Source organism: Pimephales promelas, chromosome 19 (genome assembly GCF_988280905.1).
Source record: "Pimephales promelas chromosome 19, fPimPro1.hap1.1, whole genome shotgun sequence".
NCBI lineage: Eukaryota > Metazoa > Chordata > Actinopteri > Cypriniformes > Leuciscidae > Pimephales > Pimephales promelas.
This window is the reverse complement of record NC_142787.1, coordinates 17,977,549-18,002,155: the sequence shown is the minus strand read 5'-3', so window position 1 is coordinate 18,002,155 and position 24,607 is coordinate 17,977,549. Positions and strand designations below refer to the sequence as shown.

The 24,607-nt window shown below is 38.6% G+C and overlaps 1 protein-coding gene across 16 annotated transcripts in view; it reads left to right on the top strand.

Moving 5' to 3' along the window:
- The window catches only part of LOC148970791 (uncharacterized), a 264,684-nt gene that overhangs the window by 190,016 nt on the left and 50,061 nt on the right, over positions 1–24,607 (top strand). For 14 of the 16 annotated variants that reach the window (XR_016147675.1, XM_089123678.1, XM_089123685.1 and 11 more), the window contains 2 exons: positions 663–936; positions 1,101–3,479. The gene's annotated coding sequence lies outside the window, so the exon portion shown is untranslated. Of the gene's footprint in view, positions 1–662; positions 937–1,100; positions 3,480–10,495; positions 10,599–24,607 lie in introns of those variants that run through there. The other 2 variants (XM_089123675.1, XM_089123676.1) reach the window with 2 other exon arrangements.

The following is a 24,607-nucleotide window of genomic DNA, read 5'->3' as shown; positions in this document are numbered from 1 at the left end:
ATTTTATTTATATTAAAGTCACAATGTAACAAAAATAGAACAAATGTTACGCTGGGTTTTGATTCAGTACATCTAAGCGGATCTGAAAGCAAGCTTGCAGCTGATTGTAAAAAAAAAAAGGGGTGGGGTTTTTTGTGGACAAAATGATTGGAGAATGATATGTCATCAGCGGTAAGTTTTTTCCAGCCCGTTCTCATCCTTTAGCGTCACATAAAACGCTTTATGACAAAACGGCGCTATACTACGCACATGGCACCCTTTATCATTAATATAACACGCGAACCCAAGACGTCATAAATACTTTAGCGTGAATATGACACGCAGACCCTAACCCACACCTAAACTTAGCCTTCACAGCGCGTGTTATATTAACGATAACGGGTGCCATGTGCGTAGTATAGCGTCAGTTTTGTCATATTGCGTTCTTATGACACTAAAGGATGAGAATGCTTTGGTTTTTTCAGTGGAAGATCATGTCATGACATTTTGTTAACAAATTTCAGTAAATTCATTTTTTATTTTAAATAAAACATACATGGATTAATTGTTCACTGTTTCATGGCTGTAATCATTAGACATTTTGATTGCACATTAAATCAAAATTTGTTTTAACTTTATTGAACATTGACTTTGCTTGTTTATTATTTGCCTGTTATCAACAGGTCCATTTCTCAAACGCTCTCAGACCCCGTACATCATAAACTGACACCCGTGTTTAGAGAAAAGAGAAGACATGAAGATGTTTTTGTATCTGTGTTTGGTTGTGAGGGGTCAGCAAGCAGCCCAGTGCCTGTTTGTTAGCGTGGAGGCTAGTTTGTGCTCTATTGGATGACTTAGCCTGCAGCTCTCTAAAGGGACGTCGAAATCTCCCAACCATATACCTGCTTTAATGCTGTCTGACATGCCCGGGCCTCAAAGAACGAGCCTGCAGCTCAGGTAAGTCTCTGTTAGCCATCCGTACGCACGCACACAAACACACATGCCGGGGGAACGCATGCAAACGTATACACTCTTTTTCCCCTTCCCCCCCTCTCTCTCTCTCTCTCTCTCTCTCTCTCTCTCTCACTCACTCCGTCTCTCTCCTCTGGCTTTCCCTGTAGCTCTCTGGCAGTTTTGCGTCAGTGTTGGAACCGCAGGGACGGTTGACATTTCAGTCTGGCTATGTTTCCAGTCCCTGTGATCAGAGCCATGCTGCCTCTACGAACTTAAAGGTCACAGCTTGTTGTTTGTCAAAATTTCTAGAAAAAAAAAAATGAGAAAAAAAAGGTAAATCGTGAGCATGTGTGCTGCAAACAGTGCATCATATTCTCTATGATTTTAAAGCACAATATGATTTGCTTCCAAAATAATTATACCCCAGTACATAAAAGCGCGCCAAACAGAGCTTCCCACATCGTAATGAGAATGAAACTGCAATGTTAAACACAGTTGTTTGAAAAAAATATTGCCTCCAGCTTTTAATTTGAACATTTCCTTACTATGAAATACTCTTTACTCTGTGCCTTGCAGGTTATGGTCTTTTACTTGGATAACAATTTGATCAGTTCTCTCTTTTTTTCTCTGTTGTAAAGTTTTCAATTTTAGATAACTCGTATTAACGATAATTCTGATAGCAGGCAGCATTGATATGGAATTACACTTTTCTCCATTTTGGATGCTTTGGTCAGTTTTTTGAAGAGAGGGTCCTTTGCTGTCGGCCTCCTCCAACATTTATGCAGCGAATAACGGACAGGTCTTTTGATATTGTCAGTCATAAAACCTCTGAGGCACACTTCCTTTAACATATCTGAGCAAAATTACACATATTTAATCAGACCTCTGTGCACATTTACTGTAGCATTATTCAGACGAGGTTCAAACTCACACTTCAAACATTGATTTCTATAGTCAAAAAACTGCACATCATCTACAAAGCTCTGAGATATTTCTGTGTGTGTCCTCTTAAGCTCTGCTGCAGGTCTGGGATGATTTTTCTGGAATGGTTTCAAAGCCTCTTCTGTTGCCTCCAACTCACCCCAGTAGGTCCCGCTGGAAGACTTGGGGATGAAGCAGTGCTCTCTTCAAACAAGAAGGCAGGGAAAATCTTTGTGAGCAAGTGTGTGTTTGGAGATGAGATGGAAGACGTTTATCTTTGAGGTTGTTTACGGACAACAGTTTGTCAGAGGAACACTCACAAAAGTCTTCTTTCCAGCATGGTATCCTTTTCCTCTCTTCGCTCATTATTCTTGCAGAGAGCAGACGCATGGAGCTACTATGTGAATGGGCCACAGTCTTTAGGACGAGATCATCAAGCACTCCCTGGAGGTTCTCTCTGTCCTTCTCCTTCGCTAAAAATATGACTTGTCATATATCATCCGCCTCGATTTCTCGTCTTCCACTCATTGAGTGTGGCCCTGAACAGGATGGGATAATCTGTGCATGTGCTTGAAACAAGCATGGACCCTTCACCAATACACACCGCCCCTCTTTCGTACACCCAGTAGGCCTAGTCATTAGTTTGATATCTGTTGCTCATACATAATCAGTCCTTTGGGAAAGAGAGTTGCATGGAACACCTGTTTGACAGGCTGAATCTCGAACATTGTTCCCAAAAGCAATACATTAGTGTGGTACAGCCCAATGCTCTAAAGTACTTTGGCATCACCGGGGGTCTGTTTGCTGCCTTTGTATATATAATGCCTGTTACAGGAAGAGAATGTCCTTATAAAGACATTTAACAGTATTATTACAAATTGTAGCATCTGGATTGGTGTCCTTTTGAATAAACCACACGCAGATTGTGACACTCAGAACAGCTAAACAACAAATATGGTCTATAAAATCATCTGAGGTATATCAAGTACAGTTCTGGATGAACCACAGTAAACACTTAACACGTTTTTACAAGTATATCTGCCATATGTGCTGCTATATCTTCATTTGTGCAGTGCTAAACAGTACAGCTGTAATAAGATTAATGATCCCTGGAAATGAATGTGATAGAATGTGATCTGTATATTTAAACTATTATATGCACACACACACACACACACATATATATATATATATATATATATATATATATATATAAATGAACAATTAACAAATTTACCTTGGTGGCCAGCACCAATTAACACATAAGACATATAATGGCCTTTAGACACAATAAACGAATATGAAAACACCCAATATACATAAACAAACACCTCAAATAATACTATCAAATGACTTCACTTAATAAATATACTTCTTATAAACAAACAAAAGAAAATCAAGCAAAATAGTTCTTGGAGTTCCCCCGGAGAAGAAACCGGAATGGTTGTGGCGCGATCGTTTGCCGGAACCACATTTTCTACTCGAACTCGTTTTGACGGTGCACCAGCTCACGGGACGCAGATATCAAACAAACAAACAAACAAACAAAAAGAACGGTAAGAATAAACTTAAACTAAACGTTAAAGAGTGTGCGCACTTAACTCCAAACGAAAGTTTAAATAAATTTTATTAAACCAAAATAATGTTGTTCTGTTTTCTTTACTGTAAACAAATTCCATTAAATAAAAACTCAAACTGACCCGACCTAGGGTCACCAACACCCGCCATAGTCATTTAACTGTTACACAGGTCTTAACAGCTTTTAGTTACAGCGTTCAGGAACCGTTAACTATTAACTAAATTAATATTGTTATTACTGTTAGAGTTACCGGGCTACCGGACATTTTCTCACCGGTTCCCAACTCCCAACGTGCACAGTTGCACACGCACACACATCTGTGCAACTGTCAATGTGCTGTAGCCTACATCAGCGTTACATTATCTCATCCTATCTCACCAACAGTTTAATACTCGCACATCCAAACGTAGTCAGAAAAGGGCCTCATCTTCTTTCTGATCGCATGAACGTTAAGAAACAACAGTTGCTGTCATAAATCAGCCCCTCATGAAGATGTAGATTGATAGTGTTACCTGCCAATAGCAAAATTCACGCACATTTTGACAGGCGGTTGGGTGTTAATCTCAGGCCCTGATCACAGCCATGCAACGCACTCGACGTTATTATTATTATTAATGGAAGGAGACGTGGTGTGTTATCCAAGCATTAATAGTGCGTTGTAATGGCAGGGAAAGACACGGTGTTCCTTGGTGTTTCTCCCTTATTTCTGCTTTGAGGTCTTGATTGTGGCATTTCTTTGAGGTTTAGAGTCCAGTAGGCTATTCCTGTAATTATTATTTCTTTTTTTTTAAATGAGTTTAATAAAGAACTCTGTCTCGTATTACGTTCAAACGGTCAGTGTACTTGCATTCGTTTTCCCTTTTTTAACCCGTAATTGCAAAACGAAAAATGAACGGTTGTTGTATTTTTAAAACGCAAAGTTGGACAGCAACATTTTAGTTTGACCACACCAATGCTGCGCTATATATATATATATATATATATATATATACACACACACACACACACTACCAGTCAAAAGTTTTAGATCAGTAAGATTTTTTATGTTTTAAATGAAGTCTCTTCTGCTCACCAAGGCTGCTTTATTTGATGAAAAAAATGACAATGAGTAATATTGTGAAATATTAGCCTATGGGAATTTAAAATGACTGTTTTCTATTTTAATACATTTTTAAATGTAATTTGAAAGCTGAATTTTCAATATCATTACTGTTGCTGATTACACATCAGTTTTCAGTGTCACATGATCCTTCAGAAATCATTCTAATATGCTGATTTTATGCTCAAAAAACATAAATTATTATTTTCGGTGTTGAAAACAGTCGTGTCGAAAAAAAGTTGAAAAAATCCTTTTTCGAATTGCCTGAATAACCTCCTCAAGCGAGCCTAAAAACGGGAGTTTTTGCGAAATTGACGTGTTTCCATTGAGCATATTTTTATTTCGCAATTTCGATTTGCGCAAATTGAAGGGTAATGGAAACGCAGCTAGTAACGCAAGATCGGCGGCATTTTAGGGGCCTATAATTGGCACGGGGTCCTGGGGCGGCCGCACCCAAGCAAACACGCTATCTCCGCTACAGCATGTCGTCATTCATTATCAGGACTATTTCGGAATGTCAGTAGGGATATTATGTTTATGTTAGCATAATTATCAAGAGCTGTGTAAAATAAGCCCCCTACCGTTTATTTGTTTGATTAATATTGATTTGCATATCAGCCTACCCTCTAAAATTGCCCTGCTGGCCGCAGCTGTTGCAGTCAAGTTTTTTTGATTACATTTTGAATTTATATTTGAGTCAGTCTGAGAATAACGTTAACTGAGCCAATCCAGTCTGTCAAACGTCTGTTTCTGCAAGACTAACAACAAGACCCTATGTTGATATAAAATAATATGTCAAATATATTCTGCATGAGAGAAGCCCATCAAATGATGATTAGGTCTGAGTCAGATATACTTTCTTCACTATATGCATACACTATATACACTTTCCCCAATGCATATACACATAGGCAAACACAAATGCTCAAATTGCTGTGCTAACCATTATTGCAGCATAAAGAATGGCTGTAGTTATTTATGGGGGTATGAGCCTTACATATATTTGCACATTTATTAATGAATGCGTTTTTGCAACACTGTTCAATGAGTAATGCACCAACCACGGTCCCATATGGTACAGGAAAGTTAAATATTACATTTCACCCTCTGTGCAAAACATTCAGTAGCTAAAAAATTAGTATACAGCCAAATTGCATTCCTTGTGTTGAGGAAAAAATATTAAAGATTCATGTTTACATTTTTTGGCTGGAAAAACCGAACTTTTGAACAAAAGTTACAATCTCCCTGGGTATCCCTAACCTCTTAAAATACGGCCAGAAATCTGAGTTTACAATCTGTCCAGAAAAATAAAGAGCTATAAAGCCCGGGGCAGGCCATCCATGGTTATAACTGCATGTATTTGCTCATTTTATTAGCAGAGATAATCAAATCCATATGACACACACATAGATGCCCAGATAGGAAATTTGTTTTTGTTTTTCTTTCATATTCTTTATTTGGTCACCTAATTAAAATGTTGACAAAAAAAGAGGTTCAGTTTTTCCAGTCAATTTTTCACGTGTTACTTTTGTTTTTGGGTGGAGTTTGTGTTTGTAATTAAAGTGTGATATTTATTCATTTACATTATTTTTAATGTCATGTATATATATATATATACATACACACATATTTATATATTATTTAAAATATACATTTTAAGCATGTTATTGTCACAGTCCTCCGTCTGCACCAGTCTGCCTTGTCTTCGCACTACACTTCCCAGGATCCCCTCGTCACCCTATCCAGTGTTCACTCCCTCATCAGCCACCTGTTCCTCGTCTTGATCATCTGTTTCACCTGTTTTCACCCCATTATGTTTGATTCATCTGTGTATTTAGTTCCCTCAGTTTTACTCTGTCATTGTTGGTCGATGTCTATCGATGTTTATTGTTAACCCGTGTGGTGCCCGTGTTCCTGTCTTCCTGCCTGTTTATATATATATATATATATATATATATATATATATATATATATATATATATATATATATTAAATCTGTTCTTTGCCGATATTCTGGACTCCTCGTTCCTCTGCCTGAACCACACCGTGACAGATCGACCGACCACAAAGCAACATGAACGCAGTGAGTTTTCAGGGGATTGTCCACCCGATTCGGCGGCCCCGTTTAATTCTCGTCCCTGTAATGTCTGTTGATATTCCTTACAGGCATTTAGAATACTTAGAAGACAACGACAGCGCGTGAGTTCTCTCTGTGTCCAGTTTATTCACAGGTTAGCTTAACAACAACAACGGACCAACCACTTCCCGTATATCTCTTCTTCGGCCCTTTCTGATGACATTTCCGTTTATGTTACGGCGTGAGGTCACGCCTACCGGGAGGGGGGAGTTCTGTCACAGTCCTCCGTCTGCACCAGTCTGTCTTGTCTTCAGCACTACACTTCCCAGGATCCCCTCGTCACCCTATCCAGTGTTCACTCTCAGCCACCTGTTCCTCGTCTTGATCATCTGTTTCACCTGTTTTCACCCCGTTTGATTCATCTGTGTATTTAGTTCCCTCAGTTTTACTCTGTCATTGTCGGTCGATGTCTATTGCCCATGTTCCTGTCTTCCTGCCTGTTTATACATATTAAATCTGTTCTTTGCCGATATTCCGGACTCCTCGTTCCTCTGCCTGAACCACACCGTGACAGTTATATTTTACATTTTTTTTATTATATATTATTATACACATTATTTTAACAGCTCAATTTTTGCACACATGCAAACACAACCCATACATTTTGAGTTAGAACAACTTGTGGTGGATACTATTGTAAATCTGTTTATGCGTATGAAGAGTTCAGATGCAAAAGCCTCTAAATGCCATTTGAAATTTTCTTCATTAATGATGATTTTTATCAAACTTGTATATTTAAGTTCAGTAATTTCACTGAAATGGCAATGATAATTACCTATTAATTGTTATTTAAGTGAAATTACTGAACTTAAATATACAAGTTTGATAAAAATCATCATTAAAGAAGAAAATTTCAAATGGCATTTAGAGGCTTTTGCATCTGAACTCTTCATATATAAATCACGCTCTCTAAATATCTCATTGGTTCTTTCGATTCCAAATTTAGTTCATGTCAACACATGCATAAATCCCAGAACCTTAAATTATATGTCATTTATTTGGGAGGCGAATATAAATCCTTCTTAATCCAATGCATTTAGGGGGGGATTGACTAAGAATGTATTGTGCCTCGCTGGTGTTGGTGAATCAGTGAGGGTGAGGTGTACCACTGCTCTGGGTTTATTGAGAGCTTATCTATTGGCTCAGAGTGGTTTGTTTCCCAGCAGCATACTTTCACCGGGGTGTATGCTTCTGTTCATGTGCGGTATGACACCTGGTAACTGCGTGTGTGTGTGTGTGTGTGTGTCTATATTTACTGTTCACCGGATGAGCTTTGATCAGGAGATGGACCATAGAATTGAGGGAGGTTGGTGTGTGTGTGTGTGCGGCTTATTGGGAATTTGAAGTGTGATTGACAGGGGAGAAGTCTATTAGCTGAGATTGTTAACTCCAGGGCACAGTAGAGGCTGTTATCGGCTGCAGACAGCCGTGAAAGGGCCCGGCAGATTCACAGGAAAGCCATTGTGCATTTCAAAGGTGTTGTCTGAGTGATTCGGGTCTGGGCTGACACCACAGAGAGGCAGAGAGCGGCGAAAACACAGGAGAGAATGTGCTGGAATCCACAATGATCAATGGACGTTTAGACATCCCCATATACCCCCTCTCCCTCCGGACTGCCGTCTCTCAGAGGAACTAGTGTGACAGTCGGGGATAGGCTAGGGTGAAAGGAGAGCTAAATGTTTAAAGTTAAACTGGAGTGATTGAGGCGGTTTGTCTGGCTGCCTGCTCGCATTGGTGTGTGGGCTGTGATTGGCATTACATTGGAGTCATCCTTCTCTAGGATGGCAGCTTGTGTCTGACTTATGTTCGCGGTAGTTTGTCTATAAGTGCGAATTTGTGTGTATGAGGTGGCAGACTTCAAAGTCTCCTCTCTTCATTGATAATGTTATTATCTTGGAACAAATTGTTCTTTTGAGTGTGATCTTCTCATTGAATCTGGTTAAGAAATTGGTCTAAAAGATTGTATTCACATTAAACATTGATCAGCGAATATAAACAGAAGCTCAACCGAATGCGAGATCAAACCTCATTGGTTCTTGCAGAAGCTCAAACGTGCTGCGTAACACAAGAACGAGCCTCATTTGCAATATAAACACAGCCTTTTGGAAAGTCTATTTGTGGTTGGCATTGACATTGTTGAATAAACATGAGCACTGCACGTTTCAAAGTCAAAACTAGGGCTGGGTATCATTCAAACAATTTCGATACCGGTTCTTGAACGATACTTTTGTCGATACCAATTTTATGAGATCCAGATCCAAGATTACATACTGCACTGTCAAGTCAGATTACTCGTGGTACCGGACTTCACAGCAAATATTTTGCCACAAATATTGCATTGCGCGCTGTTGGCATCGAGCCTCGAGAAATGTAGCCACACTTTACATGTAGATCTTTTCAACATCTTCTTCAGGGGGTTGGGACACTTGACGCTTCACGTGCATCTATGGGGGTTGGGATGCTGCGCACTTCACGTGAGCCACGTCTCTGGGCGTAACCGCGTAAACTATTGTTTGTATTGGCTCACTGATGTTGACGAGTTAACCCCTTAGGTATCGAAATCTGGTACCGAACAAGAAGTCGTTTTTCGATACTCGGTAGTACCGAAGCAATTCGGTCGGTACTTAAAAAGTACCGAACTCGGTACCCAGCCCTAGTCAAAACGCGGCACGGGTGTTTTTATATGTATGTATCTGAAGTGAACTAACGTCTTTAGAAAAGATTCTTTGTTATTACAGTTGAATCTTTCCTGATAAAGTTTATGTGCATTGCGCTGCTTTGTGTACAGGCGTTACCAGGGAAACCGCTATTTCTGCCGGTCCTAAAGCGCCTTCTGCTGGTACCTATTTGTAAACAGCCTTGCAAACCTGTATTAATACAAGTGTGTATTTTTCTACAATATTCACTCATGGCAGTAAAATAGAGCATTCTAAGTCATTCTACTGCAATATTTCCTCTCTCACTCAGTAGAAAATGTGGTTAACCCAGTCATGCTTAGGTAAAAAAAACGTCATATACAGTGAAACCGGTATAATTTGGAAAACACTGTGATATGGATTTTTGGTTAAGCGATTAAGTCTCTTCAGAAAATTTTGAGTAAACCGCTCAATTAATATGGATTAGATTTATGACCTCTTTATGAACTTTTTGAAACGTCAAAGTGGTAGTTGCGTAGCTGCCAATGGTGGGACAGAAACCTCTCAGATTGCATCAAAAAGATCTTCTTTTGTGTTCCGAAGATGAACGAAAGTCTTATGGGTTTGGTCAACTTGAGGGCAAGTAAATGATGACTGAATTTGTACTTTTTGGGACACACACACACTCACATTCATTATTATTATTATTATACTTTCAGGGTTTTATCATTTATCAGCTGAAATTCAACAATATTGTTACTCTCTGCTTTTATCATTATAGTTTGGTCTTCCCTATTCTCATTGAATTAGCACAATTATTAAAACTTTATAGTTTTGGTCATTGGTATGAATGGCAACAAATCACTTATTCATTGACAGCTTTGGGTTATACTGAAATACAAAGGTGTTACATATTCATTGTATCACATCTGCATTGATCATAATAGCATTATAGTTTTATTTCTGAAACATGTAAATATAAAATATGCTACATTTATTATAGAGTGAGTCAATCCCCCGTCAACGTTTCATCTACTTTTGCCATCGAGGACAGAACTGTCCGAGTGTTACTTTAAAGTAATAAATTAGCTCTTCACACGCTACTTTGTCAGGTTTTGTCATATTTATCTCATTTACTGTTGATTATTGTCTCAACCAAATGTTTCTGCCTCTCCTGCCTTCTCTGATAGAGCCCTGATAAATCATTCCTGAACTACTTCTGACCCTGAAAGATGCAGACGCTGGGGTTTAGATGACAACGAGTGAGAAAGGACACGTTCGGTCAAAGACAAGGTTAGTTATCGGAACGAGCAACACCATGTTTCCTGAACACAAACACGCTTTCCAGTATTTTCTATCCTATTTGCAGATGAAACATTTCTGCTATCAATGTTAACTTGTAAATAAATCGTAGTTATACTGAGTCCTATAATGCCTGTTGCATTATAGGATGATAAATGCCTATTTATCGACTTATTGTGCGATATGGACATGACACTGAGTGGACACAGAAGAAAATGCGTTACTCGAGACTTTATTGTTTTCCTGACAACTACAGACAGTCCAATTGACCCGGTTCCAATGCAAATGTAAACGTGACAGCGTGAAATGGCACAATATCAGATAGCGTAGGGGTCATTTACATAGAGCGTGTTTTTGCATTTCATGGCGCTGTTTTTTTATATAGCCATTCTATAGTATTTTCATTGTTTTTTATATGTAAATGTGCCCTAGATGGACTTGTTTGACCACTGTTGTGTCTTTTATAAAAGACGGTGCAACCTCTGTTGCATCTTTTAACCACTCACAGTTAAACGAAGTTCAACTTTTAAAAAACACGTCTCAAGAAAAATGGATTTGACAGTAGTTATGGCCTGTTGAGGCATCTGTGCCTTTGTTTACTGTCATTATGATCAAGCAGTCTACAGTGTAAGAGCTAGATTTACTAAACAAGGCAAATTTGTTGATTATGTTGTGAGAGAGTTCTAGTTCCATCATGTTTCTGAGTTTTGTTTTTGAACCCAACCTGAAGACGTTAAGAAAGTATGGCACGTGTTCACTCCCATTGCCTTGGCAAACAAAAAAAATGTTTTTCACAATATAACCCAATTCACAGTTTTATGTGAAGATTAGACAGGATGATTTTCAGATCATTGTGAAGAAAAACTCTAGGCCACAACATCCATTGATCAAAAGTAATGTGGACACATATTTCGTATGTGTTTTGTGGCCTTATTTAAGAAACAATATTCTCTCAAAAATACAAACATGTACATGCATGTTGCTCACATAGTGTAATTTCACCTGTGCCATTCATATGTTTATAGCAACTGAAAAAAGCACAAATGTCAGGGCATGTCACAACATCTCAAGGACCCCAAATACACATTGGACCGCAGAGGGTTAACGCAAATTTTGTGTTTGTGAGCGTTGCATCACTTGGATTTGAAGAGTAGCTGGCTTAATGTATTATAATGGAACCATTGTAGGTTGTTGGCTCATTGTGTTACTCACTTGCAGTGTACACCAATTGATCATAATGGGTATGTTGTAGGGCTTACTTGCAGTGTAGACGTGTCAAAGTTCAATCTAATTTTGTTGCATCATGTCTCTCACCACTTGTTATGGGAACTGCAGCTCACTGAATATCTCGTTTTTTTTTTTTCTCGTCTTATTTTGTCACATCATACCTTTTATAATGGAGGTTTTTGTCATGGTGAATTGCTCACTTGCAGTGTAGAAAAAATTGTTGATTATAATAAGATTTTTTTGTTTTTTTGTTTTGGTTTTGTCATGTTGGTTGTAATGAGAGCATTCTATTTTGGTTGCAGAAGTTGCAAACTTGCAAAGCATGATTACTGTAGGACACTTTGGTGTATTTTGATACTATGGAGTGTTGCTTAAGAGCAAGAGAGAACATGCTTTACCAAAGCATGATTTGAAATCTTTCTCTCTTTTTTCTCGCTTACAAACCATTCAGCGACATGCACGGCGCTTCAAAAATCATTTCCACGACACAGCAGAGGGATTGAGAGAGACATGCCACTATTTTCCCATGCTCTCCCTGCAGCACTGAGCATACTGTTCTCTAATCAGCTGCTCTCCCTGTGAGTTCGCCTCCACTGATGGCAGAATTGGCTCTCTGGAAGCGAACACTGCCTGCATTTTGTTGACTCTCAGCGGTGGAAAAAGCTTCATAAATTGAGATGCGTTCTCTCCCTCTCTCTCTCTTTGCCTCCTCCCCAAACACATAATCGCTGTAAACAAGCGCGCTGAGAGTGAGTGCATGTGTGATTTGGATGTTGTCATGGTTTATTTTCCCCGGTTAGAGACGCTGCCAGCATCATCGTCATCCTCCCTCGTTCTCTTCCTCTCCCCACACAACCGTCGTGGCAGCAATTTCTCCCGCTGTCACAGCGCAGAGGCGGCACCTCTCGCTGGCTGTCCGCCCGGTAATTTCTTTTCATGCAAGCTGCAAATGTTTCTGTTGCTCTGACAGTGGGTAGACAGTAGATTAAGAGAAAGGAATTGCAGAGTGTGGAGGATCCAGCAGCCCATCCACCTTCAACGGGCACAGACTGACTGCACTCACAAGCTCAGATAAGACATCGGGCTGACTTGAGAGCGCCAGGCCGCTGATCGCTGTGTGATTTCACCCTGCGAGCGCAACGGATGCTATCCCACAATCATAAAGCGAATTGAAAGTTTGAATGCTTTTATAAGTGTTGCTCGATACACATTAGACTCGAGTACATTGTTTTTTTTTACACAGATGATGTTATACCTGTACTGCCCATACTTATGGCTCAACCAAGATATTGTCTTGTGTAAAAGGGTCCTTTAAGCCTTTTTAGATATTTAATATATTTATAGTTGCCCCAAAAGCTATTTGGCAAACTACAACAGTCTTAAAAATGTGTGTAAAATATTAAAGTAGTATTAAAATATCAAACTGATCCTGACGTTGATGCTTGGAGAGCGGTGTCTCGATTCAAACATTCATGCGATCTCATGTCTATTAAACCTTTGACAAAATCACACCAGACATTCAAATCTGCATTCACAAGTTCATATAGCTTACATATCTTATATAGTATTAAATACGTGTATTTGATGTGCTGTTCGAGGAGAGGGCTCAGAGCCCGGAAACCCAAAAAACATCCCCCATCCCTGGCTAGGATAGGAATAATTGAAAGTGAGGAGTTGAGGTGTAAGTGAGATGTTGGAAAAACTGTCGTGGAACAGAGGTGAGTCGGCTCTATATAGAAGAATCCTCTCACGCTGATTGGGTAGATTATCTGAACGTGCTCCTCCCGAACTTTGTTAATAAAACACAATTTTGTGCTGCTGCTGTCCCAGAGAGATCAGTTGTCATGAAACAGCTTCACAAACCAACTTTTCAACCACACAGTATCATTGTTTCTGTGTTACAGATATACATGATATCAGAGAAGTATTGGGATAAAATTTTAGTTTGAATGTAAACACTAGGGCTTTCATTCCAGAGGAACCTTTTCATACTTTCATAGTTTTTATAGTCATTGCTTTTTGGCGTGTTTGCAGCGCATGAACAGGGAATGATTTTACTTCTAGGAATGCCTTTGGGGGAACTAAATTAGCTCCTACGTAGAGTAGGGTCTAATCCCACACAATAGGAACAACCAGTGACGTAAGTGTACGCTGATTGGCTGAACGGACACACACACACACACAAAAAAGCCATGTACACAGAGATTATAGCCTATAAATTTACTCTACAAACTAACTATACAAACATGGAAAACAGTAATAGATTCACCTCTCAAACTTTACTCTAAGGAGAAAATCCAACACTACTTTGAGGGGACCAAACGAAACATGATTATGTATTTCTGCTTAGCTAGTGTCACTCGACATCAACCACACAAGAAGTGCGGCTTACGTTTCTTCTGAGTTCCTACTGGTGGTGGGAATGCAACCAGAAAAATGGCCCTAGGGCAGCGGTCGGGAACCTATGGCTTGCAAGCTACATGTGGCTCTTTGGCAAAAAGAATGCGGCTCGCAAGGTCTCTTACCCTTTACCAACAAACGAGCGATAAATAAATAAGACACTAGAGGTCGGCTCTCTGCAGAAAAATCTGCCAGTTACAATTCCCATGTAGAACTGAAATTAATGAAAAGTTTATGATAATAATTATTCATCTTGTACCGGTAAAAGTGCGTATTCAGTGCTGGTCATCAGAGCAATCAACTAACCACTTGTCTGTGTGATAACCTACAGCGGCACTGGGATTCAAGTAGCTGCAGCCCGTTTAAGGTACGCCTAATAGTGAAAAGCAGCAAAAAAACAAGGCTATAAACTTTAAGACAATTCACTTTTGCCTCAGAGACCCTTTATGACACATGAAAAATGTGTAGCATTTTTGATAATCCATGCAGATTTCAATTGACAACTCTGTTTAAAGTTATTAACAAAAAATGAAGGAATGAGGATGTGCTTTATAATGAAAAGAAATATTAAAAGCGAAAGAGAGGGGAATTGTAGGCAGGATGCTGTGTGCTCGCACTCCAAGCACAAAGCAGAGTAGCCTTTGTCTTTGGTTGCGCACCTAAACGACCAAATAAATAGAGAAATATATCAAAATGCCAAGTCGAGTATTCACGTAAACACAGTAGATGTAAGCACTGTAAGTACTCAAGTACTCAACCTCACAGTGAAAGCCCTTCACCATTAATATTGAAACTTTGTTTGATAAATATTTGTTTTTAGTTGTCTATGGACTTAATAACTAGCCTAATGCTGTTGAAATTTTATTGAAAAAAAGCATGTATTTTTATTTATTTTTTTTTAAATAATATTAGGCTATATACTGTTTCTATTACTCTGGCTCTTTTGGAAAAATGTATTAACCAAAAATGAAAACAATAATGGCTCTTTGGTCAAAAAAGGTTCCTGACCCCTACCTTAGGAGAACATTTAGTTCTCGGGGAACCACCCTGGTGGCTAGTTCCTATAACTGTGTTCCTATAACCAAGTGTGAAAGCCCCTACTGATGTCTACGGAAGAGATCAAAAGGTGATTAGCCCTATTTTGAAAGTAACCTGGCCGACAATTGACTGTTCAAAAATATATTTATCACTGAATCATTCATTCAAAAATGCTGATTCATCCAGTAATGAAACAAGTGAAATCTTAATGAGCAAATGTTTATATCATTAATTAAAATAGTTTTTCAAGTAAATAATGTATTCTTAATAAAGCTTGCCTACTAAAGTTTATTCAATCAAAAGCAGGGATTGATTTTCTGTTTTTCTTTTGTTTGATTCATATTAACATATAACTGTAGGTTATGTATATTAAGCTGCTTTCACTTTAATACACAGATCTCCTTATACACACTCTATTTCTTTACTTGGTGTTTACATTCACAGACATAACCGACTGTATTTGTGTGAACTTTGTGTGTTTTTAACATAACCTTGTGTGTATTTGACAGTTTTAAGTGCAATAAGACATGAAATAGAACTTAAAACTCATGCGGCACACTGTCTGACATGAAATGGCTGTAAAACACATTAAATAATGCAGTTTAATTTAGACATTTTAAGTGTGACGTGGCTAAAAGTATCCCAAGTTAAATTCGAAAATGAGAGTTTTTGGTTGATGTTGTTACGTTTTTATTAAATGTAATCTCAACAGAAGATATTTATATATACATTAAGTCAGAAAGATAGATGGATAGATAGATCCATAGGATGGATGGATGGACAGATAGATGGGTGGAAAGTGATATGTAAAACTAAATATCATTTTAAGTGCAATAACCTCTAAATAACCTAATAACTGGTCCCTAGGAAGGGAATTATGATATAACCCCTTTAAGATATACATGATAATTTTATAATTTTAAACAGTAAATGATCATGAGTCAGATTCTTGAGTTTTCCCATTGTGTTCCTATATTAAGTTGTTTCCAGCACGCCCACTCCATCATAAAGATCTGTGCGGATGTACAGCGTCAGCCTCCTGCTCATGTCCCGTGGGTCATTTCATTCAGAAACCACAAATAAACTTAGCGCTCTTTCTGAATCTCCAATGAGGAATAAAAAGAGGATTTTGAAATGTGTATTTAGTTTGATTATATAAAGAGCGAAGTGTGCCCGCACTTTTTTCTTCATCCTCTCTCTCTCTCTCTCTCTCTCTCTCTCTCTCTCTCTCTGAACAACTCTGGTGTGATGTTTTCCCCATGTCCAATTCTCAAAAGGCAAAACACTGCAATCTGAAGAATTTATAAGTGCCAGCATTTGTGTGCTGGTATTTACACAGGCGTCTTCATAAAAACTCTGGAATATTCAATGACATTTCAAATCAAGCGTAGCCCTAAACATCCAATTTACTGTCACAATAACTCAGGGAGGCGCTAGGAAACGAGAAGAGAGTGTAACTATGACAACATACGTATATTTTGGACGCATGGGGTGAGATTCAATATAGATGGCAGGATGCAAGGATTTGGCTGAAATGAACTTGTGGCGGGGAGGGAAATGAAAGTAGCGATGGGTGGAATGAGTAAACGTGTGGGTCCATTTTCTCACGCGGCAATGGGATGGATCCCTAGATTAAAGCTTTATGTGGGAAAGAGGGGATGCGGGCCATGGCCTGGCAGAGACGATAAGAGAAGGCCTACCCTCACATCTCGGCAGATGCATTATTGATCAAGACTACCGGTAGCTGAGGGGTTCTCCCATACGGGCTCTGCCCCTCTGCTTGTGCAGAAGGATGGAGACCTGCTTGAACTATCATAGGCATATGATGTTATTACCTCCACTCGTCCGTTAAAGTGCATGTGGTATTCTGGAAATTCTTTAGTTTTGTAAATGTGAGCGAAATGTAATTTTTTTTTGTCATGCCAGAAGGAAATTATATTGTTCGGTGGTTGCTCGATTCACAGCTCAAGACATTTAAAAGTTCGAATCAAAAGTTGGAGTCCGGTAGATTTTTTGGTCAACACTTTATTTTAACGTGATGTATAGTTAGACGTTACTACATGGACTTACTTTAGAGATAACAGTAAATACGCATAATAACACGCAACTAACTCTGTTGTAAGTATACATGTAATGCAACATCGTGAATTCACAATAGCTCCTGAAACTTCCTCTTTGTCATCGACAAGAATAAATTAGATTTTAAGTATTAACATCAAAAATAGTTTTTCATGTGAAATATTGTGCAATGTTACTGTTTTTATTTTATCAAAATGCAGCCTTGGTGAGCATAAGAGACTTTTCTAAAAAAACATTTCAAAAAATCTAACAAAACATCAACTTTTTAAAAGATATTTTTCCTAAATGCAAATTAGACAATTGTGAACAAGAATGAAACATTTAAAGCTCTAAAATAAATTTGATGAGAATTGTCTTAGTTTTGAGTAATGAGTAATCTTAGTTTTGTTTGAAACTATTTACCTAGACACTAAAACCTCCAGTTTCAGACATTGTTGAATGTTGAGTTGTCTTTTAGACTGTGGAAGTGACGCATGCGAATTACTGGACTTTTTTTTTTAAGTGAAGCATCTCAGAAAAAAAAGTTTCCAATTTTGTCCAACTGCTGTTATGGTGAAATTTAGATATTTCATTCTTTTCCTATAGGATAAGGTACAAATTAAACATATATCAGGTATGTTTATTTTCATTTTCATTTTTTAAGTCTGTACAAAAAAAAAAAAAAAAAAAATCCTGTGCTGCCAGTGAAGAGACAAAAACTCCAAAATAGTTTAAAAAGCTTCAGATACGATCGAGCAACCTTGGATTTTAACTATAGTGTAGAAAGTTATGAGGAGCTCAAAACAATCTTTTAAAAGTTATCATTTCTGTCCCATAAAGTGTGTGCATGTAAAAAGTTTTAAAGGAGATCTGTAAAAGAGGACTAATCAGACTCAAGGTGTCCGTTACTCTCTCTTTTTACACTCCCTCCATCTCTCCCTCTATCTCCCACTCTTCCTCTCCCTCACACTATCAGTCTGGGAGAGTGTGCTAAGATGCACTTTTTCCTGTGTCGAGGCTCTTGGCTTTCCCTAGATTAATTGAACAGACCCAGCTGTGCTTTAATTAGTGTTAAAAGATCAATGATTTTCAATACAGAGATGCCTGCTGTTAACCCCTTTCTGCCCGCCATGTTTTTTTGTATTTCCCATGATCCCTCCATCTTGTCAGTTGGGTTCCCACTATCAGCAACCTGTAGTTCTGAGCATATTTTAAGCTGTTGGCATGACTTTCAAATCCCATGGCATGATAACATACAAACGTGCACGAATTGCAAGATGTTGCTTTGCTGCTCACCAGGACAATTAATATTCCTTTGGCGGGAGATCTAAAGACAATTAAAAAGAGTTAAGTATTTCTGCCACAATGATCAAGAGCATGTTAGGCATGAGGAAACGGGAGCGTGCGCGAGGAGATTTCCTTTAAACAATGTAAAGCCTGAGGCATAGTTAACTCGCTGAATGATTCTTTCAAAGCTCTATGATTAATATATATAGTAGGACGTTTTGAACAATGCATAACACCCTTCTAGACCCTATGTTCTGAATGCCTGTTATTGATCTTATGATCTTATGAATGATTAATCCCTGTTTTTTTCAGTGTAGAATACACAAGGAGAAAAATGACGTCAACTTATTATCTTCGTTTATATATTTAGATTCACTAATAAAACATTGCATTTATAGGTAGCCTACATTTGTTTCAAGGGTTCTGTTTCTCACACAATATCGAATGGTTTTGGAAAACTTGGAATATGGCAATATGGACTACTTTATGGTTCTTTAAATTATGCCTTTTAGATATTGACAGCCCCTGATCACTGTATACTTTCATTATATGAAAAAAGTACAGCATGAACATTATTCAGACTTTATCCTTTGAACAAAAGAGGGAAAGGTTGACATGAGGCAAGTAAATGCAGTGTAGACATGAATTTAACCCTTGAAACAATGTTCTGTTTCAAGTACATAATCAACACATACTCGTATAATCAAATTTATAATTATCTGTTTTCAAATGCTAGCTTAACTCCAGATTTTTTTTATTTTTTATTTTATTTGGTTGCCAGACACCACCAGCATTTTTGGTAATTTTTACCAAAAAATGAATTGCCCCCTTTTTGTTTTATGAATATCTGAACATGCAAAATATCAAGAGAAAGAACAGACCCTTTGCTTTTAAACAAACTGACAAAAAAGAAAATATTTTTTTTTGTCAAAGCCCACATCTGGATCAGATTCAGAACGATGGTTAAAACATAGATGAAGTAGATCGAGTCCAACAACACCCCCAAAGCTTGCACAGTCCTAACCACCCCTTGGGTCGACATTTCATTCAGTAACATAGGGCCGTTTTGATTTATATGCTGTTTATTGTTGATAATGATTTTTCTTACGCATCTGCTTACATGATCACTCGTTTTTCTTTGTTTTGTTCTGGAGATGCTCTACTCATTCAAAATATGCGTAATAGCACCCCCTACATTATAAAAGTGATAACACGGAAAGCCAGAAAATCTCGTCAATGGCAGGGAAGCGTTAAACTTTTAAGCTTTTATTCTTTCTCATTAAAGACAATATAACTTGTCAATGGATGATGTAAAAGTGTTTTACACTTCCATTAGTTTTCTGTTGTGTAGTTACTGTGTTAATTCCTGTCACATTTCTCTCTCTCTCTCTCTCCCGTCTTCTGCTTGTTCACCTGACTTGCGCCAAGGCCTGTCCTGATACAACATAGTGCCGTTCTATGTATGAGTAAATGTATGTGAGAGACAGAAGGGAATGTGACCCAATGTTTTTTTGTGCGAGGGTCTGATTGATGTGTGGTGACACATTCACTTGAGTCCAGATCTATCACGGTAACTGGAGATGCTACAGACGCAGGGAAATTAAAAGTGGAGCCCTGAGTGGCAGGGGCCAATGGCTGAGGCTAAATATGGACTCGGCTAAATAATTACTCCGGTGATTGGCCAAACCACCTTCAGATCATTTACACCAAGAGATTCTTAATGGGACTGACTTGCATTGTCTGTGATTTCCAGAAAAGCTTAGGGACTATTCAGGTAGCATTCAGGTCTTTTAACACCTATACAAGTGGGCAGTTTAAGTTTGGAAGTAATATGCTTCTGCAGAGCCATAATGATGTGCTTTTGCAGTGCCTTCATGAGAGTTTAGACATTTCATCATGATGTGTTACAGTTACACAATGAAGACTTAAGGTTTTTGATTGACCAGAACAGCAAGCAATTTTGCGTTTAAAAGACGTCTAATAGCTGTCCAAACACAGCCCCATCTTGGCTGAAACAAGTTAAAATGTGGCCTTTCATTGTACATTTAAGATGTCTAACCATATCCAAATAATAGACTAGTCGTCAATTAGATAACATACTGTAGGTCAAAGAAATGAAACCAAACATCACTGTTGACTTTGCTTACATGATGGAATATCATGCATCCGCAAGTTATTTTGGCAAAAACGACATGTAATCAAATTCAAGGTTATTTTGGCTAGAAGTGGGTTACTCATAGCCGGACTACCGGGTTTATAGTTAAAGGGGTCATGAACTGGCTTCTTAAATTGTATTATTTTGTTGTCTGAGGTCAACTTATGACGTTCGCTTGGTTTTTGCATTCAGAAACATCAAAATGAATTAGTAATAGGTTATTTTGTACCCTAGTTTTGAGCCTAGCTGAAAAACGCTTGGTTTTCATGGGCGTCTCAGATAGACAATGTTTTACCTGGTCAGCTGGAACGTCATTAAAAATTAAGTTTATCCATGCAGTCCTATTGGAATCCAGAGGAAGCATATAGGCACTGCACAATATTTTGTATTGCTCGGTAGCTTGATCCGGATTGTCATCACGAGGTAGGCAGGCCTATGTTATTAAGCTATGCGTGTAATGTGCGAATCGGTGGGCGGGGCTAAACGGCCGTGTTGAAGTAGGCGTTGATCTTCTTCTGCGGGGGTGGTGTTTTATCCTCTTTGACGTCATAGTTCCCCACTTTGAAAAACGAGTCGTTTGCTGAGGCTGGTGTCAATAAAGCTTTTATTGGACTAACAAGGACGTTTTCAGTTCTGAAACTTACAGGATATTCTTATAATATGATAACCTCTTAGATGACAAAAGTTCAAGGAAAATGTGATTTCTCAGTTCATCACCCCTTTAAACGAGATGGTGCAATGACGGATATTGCTTCCTGGAGAGTGTTACCAAATATGCTTTTTTAAGTAGATTCAAAGTAATTCACATTTTTAGTACCTGTGACTCAAGCAGCCCTTGGATAAAAACAATTTTATCTTGCACACTTCGCAACACTTGGTTCAGGTTACAGAGGTCACTTGCAGTGTCAAAGGTTTATAAAGCTGATGGATCAGCAAAAAAATGATTAATCAAACATTGAATAAATAGTGATAGAGGGGTCCAAACTAGTCAGTTGCAGCAGTTTTAGATTATTTACAGTATATAATAGCTGACACAGCTTCTTCAAGTTCAATTCAACTTAAGGCTATTTCTGCCAAAGAGCAATGTCACCAAAAATCATGTCATACTTCTGTATAAAAAGGTGTGTGCAGATGTACGTGCTTGGGAATAATGTACTCTTGTTTTGAGTAAAAAAGGAACATTACATTTTTTGCTTCTTTTGATTTAATAAGTCATCCATAAAATAGTTCTATCCAAAGAATGCACAGAATAATAAATCAGAGGCAAGCTGCCTGCATTGTCGGGTCTTTATGTATATGCTTATATGAAATTATGCTGCCTGTGGGTTTATGAGAACACGTCAAAGCAACACACATCAATCCCAGTAATAATAGTTGAAACAGACTCTATGATATGCAAATGCACAAAATAATGCAAGAAAACTATGAATGGGAAATTATTGCACTATATTATTTTTCTAAATATTCTAGACCTATTGGAGGGTCTTATAGTGTTTATTTGTCATGTGGTCTAATTCATAAAGCACTATTTCATCATGTTAAGATATTCAATATTCCTACAGTATGTGCGATTTGTTTTACACAAGAACAAAAACTCAGCGATTGATGTTGCTAATATACATATTTATAGTTGATTATATATATGATTTATAGTTAGTCACATAACCTTTTAGCACTACTTCTTATCCAGTCGTTTATATGAGCGAGGGGTGCTGAGATCTGTCAATACTTTCCACATGTTAAACAGAAACATTTTCATTGTCTCAGCTCTAATGTGCTTGAACCGAATTGCAAAACAGCTCAATAGCACAGAATTGGCTTTTTATGTAATGTTATGACCGTAAATGATGGAGTCATAAACCCTGGGTGAATGCTTAAGTGTTTGAATTATTGTCATAATCATCATTACATCGCTGTGTGTAATGTGTATCGCTAGAGATGGCAGAACAAAATTTGAATTTGTTATTATCAGTGAAATAAGCTCTATTCTTGGAGCCGAGACCTCATTCATGAAGAGAGCGACGTTCTGTCTCTGATCCTGGATCAGAGCTCATCTCTAGTTTTCTCCTTTTTTTCTCTCTGTTGCTCTCTCTCCAATCTCCTCCGTTTTGCTCTTCGCCCAGCTCTACAGGAAGCTTTCCTATCCAATTTTCTCCTTTCTGTCTCTTTTCTCTGAGTGCAGAGTTTAGATTCGGCGACAGAAAGCTTCATAAACAATTTCCTCCCCCTACCGTCGAGCCATTTTGCCCCGGCAGTGTGTGAACGCCATTCCAATTTCCCGAATCCATACTTCACAGATATTTCTTCCTCCTTACTGCGCTTGTCTCGTAACCTTTCCTTCCCTCTCTCACTCTTTCTCCATTCTTGTTACAGTACCTGTCAGGAGATTGTTCTTGTCTCATTGCAGTGTGGTAACATTGGATAGTTATATCCCAACCAAGGCTGGTGGTGTGCCGGTCATATTTACTCCTGTGTTCCAGGAACCTCCACTGTTGCATGTAGGTGTGCTCTGATCATCTAATCTCAAACCTTACTTGTTTATACCGCATATCCTGCAAAATAGCACTAGGGAATGTTTGCACCGAAACACGCCTCCTTTTTGCGCCGACCCACCCAGGGAGCGCAAGCTCATTTCTTAGTTTACAACATGCGTCTTGCGCCAGGTGCAAGATAGGGCCCTAAAGCTATGTTTACACGGAAACGATTCTAAAGAGAAAATGGAAAATTGGCGTTTCGTTATCACTTATTATTCTGCGTTTAGACAAGCGCTTTGGGTGGGAAATCAGCGTGCATATAGTGACGCAAAAGTGTGTGAAATTAAATGTAGTATGGACTCCAGGCGGCTAGGTGGCAATGTAAAGCACTGCCACACAACAACACCAAGTCCGCGGGCCTGTCTACAACCTTCACTGTCAAGCAGAATTTTGTGTTTTTATTACCCTTTACACAGGAACGGGGCAGTGGAGCGTTTTTAAAGGGTTACTCCACTTCTGGAAAGATGAATGTGTCTTTAAAATGCACATTCAAAATTCAGCCCCCAAAACGCTGTCGCTGTGTAAACGAAAGGCACATCCGATAAAATTTTTGTACGTTTTCACCCGCGAGCGTTCTCATGTAAACAGGGCCTAAGTGTTACGGTTGGTGGTACTGAGAAATGCTCACGACAAGGAAGAATGTCGGAAGGAAGAGCCTAATTATCAAACACATGGCACCGAGGAAAAACGCAAGAGAAGCCCAAGCAAACATCAACGAGGACCGACAAAGACTTAGGCTATGTTTACATGGAAACGATTCTGAAGAGAAAACGCAAAAGTGGCGTTGCGTTATCACTTGTTATTCTGTGTTTAGACGAGCGTTTTGGGTGTGAAATCCGTGTGCAAATGGTGATGCAAAAGTCTGTGAAATTCAATGTAGTATGCACTCAAAGCGGTTAAGAGTGCATACTACAACAACACCAAGCCCGCGCGCCTGTGTACAACCTTCACTGTCAAGCAGACCTTTGCATTTTTACCACTGGAATGTGGCGGGGGAGCGTTTTAAAGATTTCCACTCTGGAGGGTGGTTTCACTTTTTTGCGTTTTTAAGCCCCAAAAACGCTGTCGCCGTGTAAACGAAAGGCACATCCGATAAAATATTTTTACGTTTTCACCCGCGAACGTTCTCTTGTAAACAGGGCCTTAGGGAGAACACAGCGAATATTTACATGGGACAGACAAAGGACCTAAACAAGATAACTGATTACACACAGCTGAACCAAATGAACTAATGATGACTGTAATGATGGAAACAAGGAGTCGCGTTAAACTGAACAAAAGAAACAGAGAAGAAAGTCCAA